The sequence below is a fragment of the Phocoena sinus genome, chromosome 18, assembly GCF_008692025.1.
Source record: "Phocoena sinus isolate mPhoSin1 chromosome 18, mPhoSin1.pri, whole genome shotgun sequence".
Classification (NCBI taxonomy): domain Eukaryota; kingdom Metazoa; phylum Chordata; class Mammalia; order Artiodactyla; family Phocoenidae; genus Phocoena; species Phocoena sinus.
Window position 1 is genome coordinate 53,714,086 of NC_045780.1, and position 15,022 is coordinate 53,729,107.

At 39.4% G+C, this 15,022-nt stretch overlaps 1 pseudogene; it reads left to right on the forward strand.

The window, feature by feature from the left end:
- Positions 1-2,325: 2,325 nt before the first annotated feature.
- On the forward strand, positions 2,326-2,992 carry LOC116743270 (annotated as a pseudogene).
- The last annotated feature ends 12,030 nt before the right edge of the window (positions 2,993-15,022 follow it).

Genomic DNA, 15,022 nt, shown 5'->3' on the forward strand with positions numbered 1-15,022 from the left:
GTCTTTAAATCGGCCACGTCTTTGATGTTGTGCTTAGGCTGGGAAGATTTCAAGTGTACTGGCATATAGTTATCCTAATGTGACAATTGTTTTACTTTGAAATTATTTTCCTCAAACACAGTACTGAAATCTGAGCTCCAAAGATGAAAATTGGGACCACAAGCTCTTCTGTGTATAATACTCGATTCTCTAACACCAACTAAATTGCTTTATGTATCTTGAGGTTTTATTTTATTAAATTCTTAAAAATCTATATTCTTAAAAAATCTTAAAATCCATGCTCATTTTTTTCATAAATAAATATGAAAATATTTATATAATTGAAAATTAACTGAATTAAATGTTCGGAAATGCATACAAGAGAAAATGTCTCTCCTCAGCAAACATGAAAAAGATTCAGTTCATTAGTAAACAATGAAATGCAAATAAAAACAAAACAAGACATAATTTTTTCTTATCAAATTGGCAGAGATAAAAAATTTCAGAGTGCTCAATACTGGACATAGAGTATTGCTAGTGAGAAAGAGAAAAAAGGTGTTATAGCCTCTTTGGGAAATAATTTGACAATATGTAGAAAGGGTCTTTTAAATGACCAAGCCTGAGACAAGTAATTCTAAACTTGGGAATCTATCCAAAAAAAAACATCTTAAATACAGAGAGAGTTTTATGTACAAATGTACTCATTGTAGTACTATTTACAATAGGGAAAAAAAGGGGGGGAAACAAAGTGTTCGACAATAAAGGAAATTTAAATAAATTGTGATACTTTATGAATGTTTATTTAGACATTAAATATGCTAATGAATATTTGAATAATGGTAAACACTCGTTATAATATTTAGAAAAAGAAACACTGTAAAAATTATGTGTCAGTTTTGTATTGAAATTATGTAAAAGTGATGCTTAGAAAAAAGACTAAAATACAGCCAGGTATTAAAACTTGTATTTGTAAGGTGAGAATATGGGTAAACATTTTAAAATTTTAGTTTTAAATTTTCCAAAAAATTTCCAAAAATGCTGTATTCATCCTTTTATTCTTTTATACTTGGAATAAAATAAATTTTATTTAAAAAAATGTATATACATTTTAAAACTTAAAATTACTCTGCAGTACTAATCTTCACACACATAGTTCATGAACTATGTTTTTCTTCCAAATGAAAACCTATAGAATCAAAACATTAGAAAACGACCATAACCTCATATCCTAGTCCCCCTTTTTTCAATTAGTCCAGCTTCAGCTGTCTTTGGTAAAATTGATTATCCTTTTTTAAATATTGATAAACGTTAGGTCTCACAGCTTGTTCCAATTCTTATGTATTATTAGTCAGTTTTATTTCCAGGACATCATGTATCCAATTTCTCTGTTAGAGTTGCATGCTATTCTCTAAAACTACCAAAAAACTAATTTTTGGTTATGGCTTGTCTTTCTTTCCTTATTTGCTTCCTAGTAGAATATCTATGTTCTAGCTTGAATTTTAAGACGCTCCCATTCCTTTGTTTGGTAAACAAAAAAGAATCATCACACCTGTAGGCCTTCCTTCTTTGCTCTTCTAATGTTATAAGTATACTGGGTGGTCGGCATGAGGGTAACAGAACTGGTGTTATACTAGCTGTCTTCAGCCATCAGTTATCACAAGATTCCTGGACTATACTATGGAAAAATTTCTAGGTCTTATGGTGTGTGTGTGTGTGTGTGTGTGTGTGTGTGTGTGTGTGTGTGTGTGTGTGTGTATGATGGGATATCAAAGGAGAAGTGGAAAATACAAAAAAACAAAAAAATAGTTTAACTTCAAGAATCTTAAATAGTATTTCAGTGGTTTTCTATGTGTGGTTCTGAACCAGTAGCCTAACTTGTTTAGAATGAAATTCTCAGGCACCTCTGTGGACCTACTTGAATCAGAAGCTGGGCTTTTGTTTAGGCCCTCCCGGTGATGCACACTCAAATCTGAGAACCGCTGCCTAAGAAGAGGGCCGGGCACAGGGGAGGGAAGGCGGCGGCGAGGGACGCGCTTCCCTCCGTCCACCCCGCCCCACCCCGCCCCGCCCCGCCCCGCCGGGCAGCTCTCCACCGACTTTCCCTCAGACCCCAGATACTGCGTTTACCCACCGAGCCGCCGGGGAGCGGTTCTCTTTGCTGCCTGGGTGCCTCTGTCTCGGTCGTCGCGTGCCCAGGGGTCCATCCAGTGGCATTTTGAGTTTTGAAAGGTATTTTTGAATATAAGAAACACTTTACTACCCAGAAGGAATCTAGAAAGTGGAATTGGGGAAGTTATTACATTGGAGGAACTATTGGTGTCCTTCAAAGCATACTAAGACTATTGCCCAGGAGAAATGATGTTTGGTTTTCACAAGCCAAAGGTATACTGAAGTATAGAGGGCTGCTACATTTGCCTCGCTAAATCCTCCAGTTCTCGATTCGCTGACAATTAACGCTATGAAAAGGACTTCCAGAGCTGTTTTGGGTTACAGGAGACTCGTTCAGGAGACATCTGCAATGCCTGTGTCCTGCTTGTGAAAAGATGGAAGAAGTCACCAGCAGGATCAAAACAAAAACTGGAGTCATGTGGTAGATGCAAGGGCAGGACCCAGTCTAAAGACTACCCTGAAACCAAAGGAAGTGAAAACTCTATCTGGAAACAGGATAAAAAGCAACCAGATCAGTAAACTGCAGAAGGAATTTAAACGTCACAATTCTGGTGCTCACGGTACCACCTTAGGTGCCTCTCCAGCTCGATCTCCTCGTTACAGTCACCAGTCAGATACAGAGATGGCTTCTGGCTCTAACAGCACGTCCGTGTTTTCCTTTTTAGATCTCACATACTAGAAAAGACAGAAAATACGCTGTGGCACTGTCTATAAAGGCCGTTTGGGGGAAGTCCTTGTTGACATACATCTATTCAAGCCTTGCTGCAGCAATAAGAAAGCAGCTGCTGGGAAGCCGCTGGAGAAGGGGCCAGAGCCTCTGCCCATCTCCACTCAGGAGTGGTGACTGAGGTTGATGTAGAAGGGGAACAAAAAACGATTTAAATTTTGGAAAACAAAGCAACAAAATGACCCTCCTATTTTTAACTTGGATACCTACTATTCTGCCAAAGGAAGATTCCTAGAGTAGTTTTGAGTGTGTTGTTTTCCCTCCAGTTCCACAAACTCTGAAGCCAGTATCTAGCTTACTAAAAGAAAAAACGAAGTGTACTTAATATTTAAGGTGCTGAGTATTTCATGGGAAAGCTGAATGCTGCTGTAAGATGCTCTTTAAGTCTTTTTTAAAAATCCCCTTCTAATGAATGAAATTAGGGGAATTTCAGGGGACAGAGATGGGATTTGTTGTATGATAAATGTATGTAGTTTTAATCTTTCTATATTGAGAAGCAGTGGTTGGGGCATTTTTTAAGATGGCTGGCTACACTTGTTTTCCTTCTTTATAATAAATTTGTCATAACTCAGTAAACACAGACTGGCCCCTAGAGATAGTTGTTAATAACTGTGAAATATTAAGGGGTTGCCAAGGTTCTGATGATTCAGACCTGTACTACTGAATAGTAAGCAGGACAGACTAAGGTCTCTAGTGTGAATATCTTGAAGGAGTAATTTCTAAATCTACAGAGCTAACTTGACCGCATATGTTGCATCCTGTGTCACCTCCCTCCATACTGGTATTTGATAAAGTTTTAATTTATATGACACTTCTAAAGCAGAATCCAAGTTCCTCTCAGGGAAATGTCAAGTCTTTAGGATAAGCAATCATGTATGAATAGTACCAAAGCATTACCCCTTGGTAGAGAATGCACTCTATTAAAACGTTAAATTATCTGAAAAATAAAATGTGCAAGTCTTCAGGATGGCTCATGAAAAAAACAAAGGTTAATGCTTCTTGAGGCACATCTCTTAGAGGGCTTGCAAGTGTGTAAATAATTTGTTTATGTCACGTGACTGGTGACTTCATTGAAAATCTGCACAATTCAGTTTTAGCTCTAGATTACTTCGGTTGACCTTTGTGAAGGTTTTATCTGTGTAGAATGGTTGTTTGACTTGTGTTAACCTATTAGGGTTTTGGGCTTTTGTTTTTGTTTTCATTCTATATTAAAGTAAAATTCAGCTAAAAGAAAAGAGTTGTATGTTAATGCTGAGTGGGTTGCTTTTGGTTTCGTTTCTTTTAGTCAGACTTTCTGAACATTGAGGTGTTAGATGATACATCTTAAACGTGGAGCTCTTCAATTCTAAAACCTTCATTGAAAGCCTTTTATTTGAACCCGTCCCCACCAAAAAAAAACAAAAAAAAGAAGGCCAGAGAGAACATCAAGTAATATGCAAACTAATTTTGTACAGTACACTTCACATAGAGTTGAAGTTAGCCCAGGCACTTTTGGGAAATGATTGTTCTTGTTACGTGAAGCCTGGCTAGTTTTTCCCTTTTCCCTCGGAAGTATTAACAATCCCCTTGTGAACCCTGCTTTTCCCCTTTCCTGTCTTCCGAAGCTGGCCTTTGTGGTTAGATTCAGTGGGCCACGGCGCTGGGATGTGCCCAGGCAGCTGAAGCCCTTGGATTTCTTTTCCACATGACTGGCCTAGGATGGCCTTCGTGACAGTAACTGTGCTATTATTTCCCACACTTCACGTTTAAACCACTTCAACCTGCTACAAACCAGGCTTCCACGTTCCTTTGAGCAACGTCCGGAGCAGATGTGTAGCTTCCACATGTACTCCTAGAAGTAAAGAATATACAAGAAAACTTTTATCCCTTCCCCATATTTCAGTTTCACAAAAGTATTTCCCATTTAGAATACAAATCTCTATATAGATTTTTTTGCTGGCTGTTTGCAACCGTATCAAGTGTTCTCCATTGATCATCATTCTGGAAATGACCAGAAGAAGGACGTATCATTGTTATTCTGGATCTGTAAATTAGCATGTCTTCCAGCCATTCTGTGTCTTCATTTCCATATTTATGTTCCAGAAATCACGATCAATTTCCCAAATTCTAAACTTACTCAAATTCTTTTATGCCTGGGCACTGTTCCCAATGAATTATTTATTATACTTTCCTCGTATAGTTTTTGCAGGATATTTTCTTAGCTTTACCCATTTGTCTTATTCCAGCAGTCGGGATGGGTTCAACCGGTAGATAAGAAAGGTAATATGATTTAGAGGATGGGAAATGGCTTTCCTGCAAAATGTCTCCTTTACTAGGTATGAAGCAAGGCCTGTGTTTTCATTGGCCTGTCACATTTTCCAGGCCTGATCTCTCTCCCACACCCCTGCCTGATATTTTCAACTCCTTGCTTGGTGTCATTCAACCGTCGACTGAAAAAAATGCACAATATGAGAGTTGTGAGTTAAGTTTTATTTGGGACAAAATGAGGACTATGGCCTGAGAGATGGCATTTCAGATAGCTCTGAGAAACTGCTACAAAGAAGTAGCGGGGAAGGTTAGTATATATGTAACGCTGAAGGGGGAGTACATGCAATCAAACACACATTTTTTGCAGAAGGTTTCTGCTAGTGACAAGGAGCAGTCGTCACCATGAAGGATTTTAGTGCTTTTCTAGATATGAGGAGATGCAAGAATTGGGTTCATAAAATCGGCTCCTGAAAATAGCTATCTGAAGACCTGTTCTGCCAGTTTTTTCCAGAACACAGAGTGCCCCATGTCTGATCTCCACCCTGAGCTCCTTTCAGGCGGTGTTGAAGGTCAGCAGCTGCAGTGGCTCATAATTTAAACGTTGTAGAGGTAGATGGCAAGTGCCAATTTGTGGGTGACACAACCTTCTAACATGTTCTCTAATTCTATAGCAGTGCTTCTCAAACTTTTCTGTGCATCCCTTGTAAGCTTTTTTAAAATTTATTTATTTAATTAATTTATTTTTGACTGCGTTGAGTCTTCCATGCTGTGCATGGGCTTTCTCTAGTTGCAGCGAGAGGGGGCTACTCTTCATTGTGGTGTGCAGGCTTCTCATTGCGGTGGCTTCTCTTGCTGCAGAGCATGGGGTCTAGGCACACGGGCTTCAGTAGTTGTGGCATGCAGTCTCAGTAGTTGTGGCTCACAGGTTCTAGAGCACAGGCTCAGTAGTTGTGGTACACGGGCTTAGTTGCTCCACGGCATGTAGGATCTTCCTGGACCAGGGCTCGAACCCACGTCCACTGCATTGGCAGGTGGATTCTTAACCACTGAGCCACCAGGGAAGCCCATCCTTGTAAGCTTTTTAAAACACAGACTGCTGGGCCCATGGCCATCCATTCTGCTTCAGCAGGCCCTGAATAGGTTGGAGAAGTTGCATTTCTAACAAGTTCACGGGTGTTACTAATGTTGCAGTTCTAAAGACAACACTTTGAGATCCTTCATTTGCTCAACTGTTCTGTGATTTACCTTTAATTTTTATGCGTGAGGCTGTCACTATTGATTTTCTAGACACCAGCAACCATTTTCCCTTTTCCCTTAATAAGAGATCCTAATTGTACCGAGGGACCACGAAAGCCTCTTGCTTCAGGAAAACCTGCCTTCAATTCCAGTCCTAGGATGAGAATTTTAATAAGTTTAAGATAATTTAGTTAATAATTGAAATTCATAATAATCCCATTCCCCTGTGAATGACTTAGTATAAAACATGAATAAAGTCAGCTAGGAGGCTTCTGAGGAAGATTTCTTTTCTCTCAAAAAGATACACTTAGGGCTTCCCTGGTGGCGCAGTGGTTGAGAGTCTGCCTGCCGATGCAGGGGACGCGGGTTCGTGCCCCGGTCCGGGAAGATCCCACATGCCGCGGAATGGCTGGGCCCGTGAGCCATGGCTGCTGAGCCTGCGCGTCCGGAGCCTGTGCTCCGCAATGGGAGAGGCCACAACAGTGAGAGGCCCACGTACCGCAAAAAAAAAAAAAAAAAAAAAAAAAAAAAAGATACATCTGGAAGAGATGAACCCTTTTTCTGGACCTGGAATGATAGGGTATGCTAGTAATAGTGCTACATCTAGCTCTGCACCATCAGGAGAGCTTGAGAACAGTAGAATAAAAAAAGAAAAACAATCAGATCCCTAAAATAATGATGAGTCTTCAAATGAACCAACCTAGAGCTACCCTGCCCTAAGCCTTCCTATTATGTGGGATTTCTGTTTCTTGCAGCTAAAAGCATATTAGTTGATATGATCGATCTATCTATCATCTATTTATCTATCCTTGAATTTTCTTTATAGGTTATATTTGCTTAATAAATATGCGATGAGCAGGAAAGATAGTAACAGCACTGTTAGAATTCAGCTACATTACTTGGGAAGGTTAGTGTATCTCCCATCAAGATCATATCAAGAAGTAATCATATTTTCTTTACCATACAGAGGTTTGGAAAGAATAGAAGAGAAGAAAATTAAGTCTTATGGGTGTGAAAGAGGAGAACAAAAATTTCAGAATCTACTCAAGAGGTCAAGCCTGAAAAAAGTCACCAGAATGGGGACACTGGATTCCTGTTCCATAGCAGGAAGGAACTGAAAGTCTCTTTTTCAAAATATCCTTTCTGGCTTCCCTTCATGCGCTCACACCTCAGTAATTCATTCTCCAGCATGAATTCAGTGTGATAAAAAAAAAAATCTGATTATGTCATTCTCGCTAAAACCCTTTAAAGACTTCCCATTTTTCTTTATTTTTTTTCTTTCTTTTAAATTTTACAGTGGTAAGAACATTTAACACGAGATTTACTCTCTTACCAGCTTTTTAAGTGTACAACACGGTATTGTTAGTTACAGGCACAATGCTGTACAGTAGATCTCTAAGCTTTACTCATCTTGCATAACTGAGCTTTATACCTATTGAACGACCACTTCCCATTTTCTCCTCTCCCTACCCCTTGGCAACCACCATTCTGCTTTCCTGTATGTTTGACTGTCTTAGATTCCTCATATAAGTGGAATCATACAATGTTTGTCCTGTGACCGGCTTATATCACTTAGCATAATGTCATCAAGATTTGTCCAAGTTGCCACATATTACAAGACTTCCTTCTTTTATAAGGCTGAATAGTATGCCACTGTATGTACATACCACATTTTCTTTATCCATTCATCTGTAGTTGGACATTTAGGTTGTTTCTACATCTTGACTACCGTGAATAGTGCTGCAATGAATGTGAGAGTGCTAATATCTCCTGGAGATCTTAATTTCATTTCTTTTGGATTAATGTCCAGAAGTGGGATTGCTGGATCATATGGTAATTCTACTTTTAATTTTTTGAGGAACCTCAGTTCTGTTTTGCATAGAGGCTGCTCTGTTTTGCATTCCCACCACAGAGTACAGGTGTTCCAGTTTCTTCACATCCTCACCAGCACTTGTCTTTTTCTTTTTTTCATAATAGTCACGCTAACACATGTGAAATAATATCTCACTGTGGTATTGATTTTCATTTCCCTGATGATCAGTGACATTGAGCGGCTTTTCATATACCTGTTGGCTATGTGTTTGTCTTTGTTGGGGAAAGATCTGTTCAAGTCTATTTTTTAATTAGGTTATTCATTTTTTTACTCCTGAGTTGTAGGAGTTCCTTATATATTTGGAAATGAACCCTTTATCAAATACATGGTTTGCGATTGTTTTCTCTGATCTGTAGGTTGTAAAGGCTTCCCATTTTTCTAAAGATAAACATTCCAAATCCTTACCTTGTCCCACAAGGCCCTGTTTGGACTGGTTCCCACCTAGCTCTCAGCCTTATCTGGTACCACTCTCCCATCCCTTGTTCTTTTCATTCTTGCCCCAAAGGCCTGCTTTCAATTCCACATTCCTGCCATGTGCCTTCCTGCCTCACAAACCTTTGCATATGCAGTGCCTCTTCTTCCTAAAAGCATCTCCCACATCTTTGCCACTTCCCTCTTTACATTTCATCTTTCATAACTCAACTTAAATGTCGCTCCCATATAGAACACCTTCTTGAGACTAGACTAAGTCTTCTTCTATTCTCATATATTAATACCATAATCCTCTCTGTGGTACTTATCACAGTATTAATTGTATAATTAAATGCACAGTTAATTATTCAATGTCTGTCTCTTAAATTACCATGTGAGCCCTTGAGGGCAAGAGCCCATCTTGCCATATTTTTGTGTGTCTGGTACTACCATAGTGTAGTATGGTACTACCGTATCCCTAGTACCAGACACTAAACTCGGGTTGAACAATCTCTTTTTCCTTCAGGCATCTTTTCTAGTGACTGCAAGTATTTTCAGCCACTCTTCTTTCATCAAGCAGTCAACAAATACCGGTCAACCTGGTTTTGCACCTAACCTTTCCCATCACTTCAAATGGGCAAATAGGTATTCATTTTCTTGCTTCACAGATTAGAAAATGAGCCCCAGCAGTTAAATCACCTGCCCGTATTTGTTCCATTTATGTTGGCGTTTAAAGTCAGAGAGCCTGACTCCTACTCCCTGGCTTCTTGGACGAGTCACCTTCAGCACAGCATTACTCAGCTTGCTCAGAAGGAGAACACTCGTGGTTGAGCAGAGTACCGCTCTCTCCCTTCCTCTGCACCAGAATTCTATGCAGCTTACACTTGCCTGAGTCATTCGTGGAAAGCATCTGAGAACATCGTGTAAAATACACCAGCCCACCCAGGAATGTCTTTCATCGTCCCAAGCACAAAGGGTCAATGGAGTGTTCTAGGAATATCTTTGAAAGGGAAGCAAGAATTCAAGGCAGAGAATTTCTCCCCAGTCACCACCCCACTCCTTGCCAGTCGACTACCCGTAGGTGTGTGCTGAAATACAAAGACCTGGGAAACCCTAACAATGAATCAAAAATGTTCAGTTCCTTCTGGGAAGGAGTAATTCAACAGACGCATGAATGCAGTCATGGAAATTAGAATCCCTGCTCTGACCCTGGAGCCTTGGAAATTAAGCACGTGGGCAACCAAAAGTTCCCACACCCTGAGCTAGGGCTGCAGAGAAAACTTACAGAGTCACTGAGAGTATTTGTCATTGAGATAAGTGACATCTGAGAAGTTCCTACAGGGCTGTGGACTCTCCTCTCCTTCCAGCTTCTGACGTTCCTCTGACAAGAGCTCAGGCCGAGATTCTTCAACAAAGGGCACTGTTGGCTGCTTAAAGTTTACATGCTTCTGTTTTCATACAAGCAAGCCATTTAGCCCTGATTGAGGAAGTATTTAAGAGGGTTACAGGCCCAGTTTAGAGGCTGTTGGAGTGTTTGGAAAATCTGTATTAAAATTTTGGCATCAGGGCTTCCCTGATGGCACAGTGGTTAAGAATCAGCCTGTCAATGCAGGGGACATGGGTTTGAGCCTTGGTCCAGGAAGATCCCACATCTGCAGAGCAACTAAGCCCATGCGCCACAACTACTGAGCCTGCGCTCTAGAGCCCGCGAGCCACAACTATTGAAGCCCGAGTGCTTAGTGCCTGTGCTCCGCAGCAAGAGAGGCCACCACAATGAGAAGCCTGCGCACCGCAGCAAAGAGTAGCCCCCGCTCGCCGCAGCTAGAGAAAGCCTGCATGCAGCAACAAAGACCCAACGCAGCCATAAATAAATTAACTAATTTTTTAAAAATTTGGCATCATATGTATAAAATAGATAACTAATGAGAACCTACTGTATAGCACAGGGAACTCTACTCGGTGCTCTGTGGTGACCTAAATGGGAAGGAAATCCAAAAAAGAGGGGATATATATTTATGGATGGATGATTCACTTTGCTGTACAGCAGAAACTGACACAGCAGTGTAAAGCAACTATACTCCAATAAAAAGACTTTTTTAGCATCAAAACTATATGCCTCTGTTTATCAATAAGTAATTGTTGCCGGGTATCTGTTCTGAGTTCACCTTGTGATAGGAACGGTCAGGAAGTTCAAAAGAAGGGTGAGGGAGTAGAAAGGCAGAGTAGAAAGAACAAAGACCTTAGAATCAGAAGAATGAATATAGTTTCATATCTTCTGCTTAGTGGATCAGCTTCGTTCGGGTCTGTATTTTATTTGTGAAGCACTAGTAGCCTTAGGAACTTCATAAGACTGTTGTAAAAAAAACTAGGGAAGACAAATTAGTCGGGGGGGAGAAAAGTAGCACACATCTTCTTAGCTCTTTACTTAATAATTATGTTTGAAGGCTTGTAATATACATTAATAAACCTACCAGACAAAATTCAAATTCTTATGGTAGACTCCTACCTATCCTTCAAGGTTCCAATCAACTATTATCTCTTCTGGTTATGTTTTTCCCTTAAATAAATCTCTTCCTTAATTAAATCTCGAATGCCCTTACTACAATGTGTTATTTCACACGTATGTTAACATGTCCACATTCTACCCTAAACTGTGATTTCCTAAAAGCAGAGGTTGTGTCATATTCCTATTTCTCCTCCCACAGAGTCTTTTAGAAGTCCTTGAGTAGAAACATAGTATGATCAAACTATTATCCAGAAAAGAAAAAAGCTTTTATGACTGTAAAATTCTGTCCATAATCAATGTCTTGCCACAAATTTAGTAAAAAAAAAAAAAAAAATTCCCTGAAGCTAAAGAGGGTCTTGCCATCTTGGGATTGTCCTTCTGCTTGTCTGTGACATGAAGTTATTTGAACCCAACAATATATCTACTGAGAAACAAGGTGGATGATGAAGATCAATTATATACACAGATTGTCCTTGAACTAATGGTTTTGTCACAAGGGTTCGGTACAGGCTCATTTAAAAATGTAAACTTGAATTTTTTTCAATTAGTTTTCTTTTCTTAATTTTCACTGTTTGGAATAAGAAAATTTTCTTGAGCAAAAAATGATAAAAGAAAAAAAAAGCATCTTGGATACGGTTTGCCTTCCATGCCATATTTATTCCTTAGATATAAATATGGGTAGAAGAAAAATATGACCTAAACAATATTAATCCAAATGATAAAGAGTATATTTTATTACCAAAATTTTATTTAATATTTACTTTTGTAGTACCAAACTCTTTGCAGGAACTCAAAGATCAGTGAAGTTTCCAAAATTAACCAACATTTCAAGAAGGAATTTCATTAGTGAGATTATTTGATTTAGTGAATCTTTTGTCATAGACCCAACCTTTGCAAAGTTGAGTATAAATTCCTACCTTCCCTGATGTGAAAAATCTGAGTCCTTCAACATTATATCAGATGTTTCTAGTTTGCATTGTGTAAGTGGTCCTGGAAAATTTCAAGTCAAGCATTTTTAAGGGAATCGTTTAAAATGTAATAGGGAACCTAGAAATAAAATCACCAGTAAATTCCTTACGGTATGAACAAGCCTCTATGTCACACGTTTTATAGAATCGATATTTCTTGTGTCAGATTTTTGTGAAGAGGGATGGAAATGATCGCAAGACTGAGCTTTTTTTCCTTAATATTATAAATGAGGTTACAAGACACTGTTCTTAAATATCATATGTCTTCCTTTCAATTGTTAAGAACCATTTCTAAAGATCTAACACAAGAGCAGATGAGCCACACTGGCTGGATTTGGGGATAATTGTATTTTCTTTTCTCTTCACAAAAATTATGCATGCCTGGAAAGAAAGAATGGTAAGAATAAACTTCAACCTACTAATTCAGCCTACTAATTACCATCAGCTAGTGTCTGGCTTTTGAAATCTGATTTAAGAAAAAAAAAATGAAATGAAACCACAGGCTTGGCTGATAGAAAACTGTATTATGTTTAAGCAGTGATGGGGGAAGCCCAGCCTTAAGCAGGCTAGACTTTGGACCAAACCCAACTGATGTTTCCCATCCTTGTTTATTTTGTTACTTGACATGATTCAACTCATTAAGGATTTCAAAGGTCCAAGGGAAAGTCCTTCTACTTTGCCAAGGGCACCCTTAGTTGGAATTCCATTATCTTCCATGATCCAAGACAGGGATTTCCTCCTACTCAGTTCTGAGTAATTATGTGTAAGCAAACCCTTGGTGTTCTAGCAGAGTGACTGTGCTGAGTTGATGGCTCACCATGAATCATTCATGTGGCAGGCATCTTCAGTGAGAGGGTAAGGAGGGATAACATTGATTTGCAGTGTTTAGATGAAGGATGGCTTTCTCATTCATCTCATTTGTTTCATCAGAGTTGACGCTTATTCTTATAAACCATACCCTTTCCTAAAATGATTACAGGAAGAGAGAACAAGCAGATTCAATCAGTCCTTCCTGCTCTACTTAGTCTAATTTAGATTACACCTTAGGAAATGCTGCTTCCTACTTTCAGAAATCAGGAATTAGTGTTCTCTCTCTCTCTCTTTCCTCTTCCTGTCCTCTCTCCACTCCTCCTTTCCCAACCAGTGAAACAAAATTGTTTTAAATTAGGAAGTGGTATTTTTTTTAAAGTCTGCATTTTCTATTTCAAAATTTTAAAGCTTACCTCTTTTTTCTTTGGGAAGGGGTGCAATAGATTTCTCTGAGACTGTGATCAAAGAACCTCCTTCCTGAATAATTCATAACCACATATTCACAACTGACATACACCTTTTGGAGGGCTGCAGTCTGAGGTCATCTATGGAACCTTCCATCATGCCCCCTCCATCCTTCCCACGCCAACGATTTCAAGTTACACCACTGCTCTAACCGTCCCAGTAACGTATCCAACCAAGATTTTCAGGCAATGGGAACTGAGACCATTTATTCTTCTCAATTTTTTGGTAACATATCCTGTCTGGGCAAGTAACAAGGTTCAAGAAGAACAGCTCAAAGGAGAACCTGGTAGGGTTCAGGATTCTGGGCCCTTCGTGATTCTTAAGTGACTCTCAAAGCTTTTTAAGAGCTTCAGATATAAAATAACAATACATCATAGAAATTCCCCTGGCAAATCCTCCGGCCTTTCCCATTCCTTTTTAAAGCAGCTTTATTGAGATATAATTCACATACCACACCATTTATCCATATAAAGTGTTCAGTGCTATTCAGAGCTACAACCATCACCACAATCAATTTTCTAAATTTTTCATCAGCCCAAAATGAAACCCGGTACCCATTGGCGGTCACTCCCCATTTCCCCCCCACCCCTCCCAAAGCCCGAGGGAGTAGACCAATCTACTTTTTGTCTCTATGGACTTGTCTGCTCCAAATGAGACCTCAAATACGAATTGCCCACTGTGTTACTCTTAGTTAGGACTGTTGCCCCAGGTGACCATAAAACTGCTCACTTGAATTAAACAGTTCATCATTTGATTGTCTAATGGGAGCAAAGCATTATTTTAGGTATGCACAAGTTTCAAAGGTGAGTTTTCAACCTAGTTATGGGAATTATTCTAAAAAGAAGTGATCGATGTTGTGAGAGCAGTACACAAGGGATACTGAATGTGTTGCTCTCCAAAGCTGGCAGGCCCCATCCTCACCTCTAAAAGCCAATGTTCACCAGGAACTACCCCAGACATGGGTTCCTATTTATGGTCAACTTCCGGAACCATTCACTGGAATTCCAAGCAGTTTCTGATTTCCTCAGATACTGATCCCCGGAATTCTTTTTTGTTTGCAGTCTCACAGTATTCTTTTGGGTCTTGTGATGGAGATGGGGAGTGTCTTCCTGCTTCCTTCGTGGCTTTCTGGTCATGCTGTTTCTTAAGTTCCTTCTCAGCTACGTGCCTTTGCATATGCTGTTCCCCTTCCTTACTCTTCTCACCTCTGACTTCCTGACTTCCCACCAGCCATCCTGCAAACCTAGGCTTAAAATGGTACTTCTTAGTCTGACTAGGTCAGCTTCAGCCTTTAGGCAAGCTTTGTGTTCACCCTTTATCTCTCTTAGCACAGTTATCATTTCAATTATTTCTATGATTATTTGTTAAATATCGATTTCTCCCACTAAAACATAATGCTGGTAATCACATAATTTCACAATCGTATTTCTAGAACCTAGAACAGTGCCTGGAATAGATTATACTCTAATACATATTTGTGACTAAATGGAGGGCAGGATATGATCAGAACTGCTATATCTATCTGTATCTATACCTATATCTAAGGCAGTTATATATACATATGTATTAGATTAATATATGAGGACAAGAGACAACCAATGCCCTAAAACAAACAACAAAAAGAGACTTAA